This window comes from Triturus cristatus, chromosome 4_1, assembly GCF_964204655.1.
Source record: "Triturus cristatus chromosome 4_1, aTriCri1.1, whole genome shotgun sequence".
Taxonomy (NCBI): domain Eukaryota; kingdom Metazoa; phylum Chordata; class Amphibia; order Caudata; family Salamandridae; genus Triturus; species Triturus cristatus.
Genome location: NC_140585.1, coordinates 135,448,204 through 135,450,703, shown reverse-complemented (window position 1 = coordinate 135,450,703; position 2,500 = coordinate 135,448,204). Strand labels below are relative to the sequence as shown.

Below are 2,500 nucleotides of genomic sequence, written 5' to 3'. Positions count from 1 at the left end.
TCTGCTTTACATTCAGAGTGGAAAAAGTCTTTTCCAATACTCTTGTAGTCCTCACTTTCTCATTACTAATCATTAATAAAGTGGAGTACATACTGTAAACTCATTCAGGTTGCATCTTCAGTCTAACTACTTGTGCATTTTAGTGGCATTAAAAAGTGCTTCTATGCCGACGCACTGAATATGTAATAGGTTTGCAGAATTTTGACGTGACAGAATGGGTTTTTAGCTTAAGTGGGTGTAGAAGAACTGCAAGGTGTGTGCCTATGTGTGCATAGAGTGGTACATGTGTAAAATCTGTATGATTTGGGCAGTTAAAGTGCTGATTTTGCCTCCGAGTAAGAAAAGTACTACACAAAATGTATAAAGGATCGGCACATTGGCTGCCTTTGCTGATGCCCCCGTTGCCTAATTTGTAGTGCAATGGTTAAGTTGCAGAGTGTGGTTGAACTTGGTTAGGAGACTTAGTGCCTCTTTCCGTGTCCTACTGATGATAAGGATGGCTTGATACCATTTTCTAAGCCCAGTATATTGAGAAAAGAAGTAAGTGAAGAAGAAGTGTGGAGTCGAAAGTGGTTCTCCAATTTCTCTCCACTTGCTAAAATTGCAAAGTCTCCATTATAGCATAGAAGAGAGCGTTAAAGTCGGGGATGGAAGAGGATGAAAATGGGAAGTTTACTTATAGAGAGAAGTGAGAAATGCCCTGTGTGCACACACCGGTGTCTGACCATAGAATACATTTAAATAATGCCTCTAGAAAAGAGCTATGCATGTGTGCCTCAGTGGCCTAATGGATAAGGCACTGGCCTCCTAAGCCAGGGATTGTGGGTTCGAGTCCCATCTGAGGTGATAACAAAAATCCTCCCTCTTTCTTTTCCAGAAAATTAGGTAGATTTATTACATGCTTCCTCTCAGAAGTTTATGAGGGATTAGGTACTTTGAAACTGTCCCGTTTTACTTGTGTACACTTCACAGTCATGTTAGTGTTCTGAAACTGCAAAGTCGATTTTTAAATGCCTATTTTTGTGAGATGCATTTTCGACCGGCCAGAACATATTCCTTTGGAAAAAATGATTTGAATTGGATTGGTGTGAATCTTGTTTCTAGAGGTGGTGACAGGCTTTCAGCTACTTGAATAGGTCAAGCCAGGATTCATAAAACTTATACAACCTATGTGAGTGTAAAAAATTAGCATATGCAGGAAGGAGCAATTTGTACTACTTTCAAAACAGTTTCACTCCACGTCTGGAAACGTCCAGAGCTATGTAGAGCATACAAATGAGCTTTAAACTCATGAGGAAAGAGGTTTGTATGCAAAAAGGAAAACAAAAGCATATCGTACTCATAAAATTCTCAATATATAGATTCCAAAAAAGTGCTTCCAGCGAAAAGAGCTGAAAGAACACTATGGGATGTAAACCTGAATACCTTTCAATAATATGTTCTCCATCCATGCATACCACCTACATGATAAAAATCATCTCAGGTGGACGGATGACCGCGTGGCCTAATGGATAAGGCGTCTGACTTTGGATCAGAAGATTGAGGGTTCGAGTCCCTTCGTGGTCGTTTTTGGCCAATGGTCACACAATCTGCTTTACATTCAGAGTGGAAAAAGTCTTTTCCAATACTCTTGTAGTCCTCACTTTCTCATTACTAATCATTAATAAAGTGGAGTACATACTGTAAACTCATTCAGGTTGCATCTTCAGTCTAACTACTTGTGCATTTTAGTGGCATTAAAAAGTGCTTCTATGCCGACGCACTGAATATGTAATAGGTTTGCAGAATTTTGACGTGACAGAATGGGTTTTTAGCTTAAGTGTGTGTAGAAGAACTGCAAGGTGTGTGCCTATGTGTGCATAGAGTGGTACATGTGTAAAATCTGTATGATTTGGGCAGTTAAAGTGCTGATTTTGCCTCCGAGTAAGAAAAGTACTACACAAAATGTATAAAGGATCGGCACATTGGCTGCCTTTGCTGATGCCCCCGTTGCCTAATTTGTAGTGCAATGGTTAAGTTGCAGAGTGTGGTTGAACTTGGTTAGGAGACTTAGTGCCTCTTTCCGTGTCCTACTGATGATAAGGATGGCTTGATACCATTTTCTAAGCCCAGTATATTGAGAAAAGAAGTAAGTGAAGAAGAAGTGTGGAGTCGAAAGTGGTTCTCCAATTTCTCTCCACTTGCTAAAATTGCAAAGTCTCCATTATAGCATAGAAGAGAGCGTTAAAGTCGGGGATGGAAGAGGATGAAAATGGGAAGTTTACTTATAGAGAGAAGTGAGAAATGCCCTGTGTGCACACACCGGTGTCTGACCATAGAATACATTTAAATAATGCCTCTAGAAAAGAGCTATTCATGTGTGCCTCAGTGGCCTAATGGATAAGGCACTGGCCTCCTAAGCCAGGGATTGTGGGTTTGAGTCCCATCTGAGGTGATAACAAAAATCCTCCCTCTTTCTTTTCCAGAAAATTAGGTAGATTTATTACATGCTTCCTCTCAG

General features: G+C 40.2%; 2 non-coding genes across 2 annotated transcripts; both read left to right on the top strand.

Moving 5' to 3' along the window:
- The first annotated feature begins 773 nt into the window (after positions 1-773).
- On the top strand, positions 774-846 carry TRNAR-CCU (transfer RNA arginine (anticodon CCU)). The gene has a single exon. It is a non-coding gene; the product is annotated as a tRNA-Arg (tRNA).
- Positions 847-2,361: 1,515 nt separating this feature from the next.
- Positions 2,362-2,434, top strand: TRNAR-CCU (transfer RNA arginine (anticodon CCU)). Its single transcript has one exon. It is a non-coding gene; the product is annotated as a tRNA-Arg (tRNA).
- Positions 2,435-2,500: the final 66 nt, after the last annotated feature.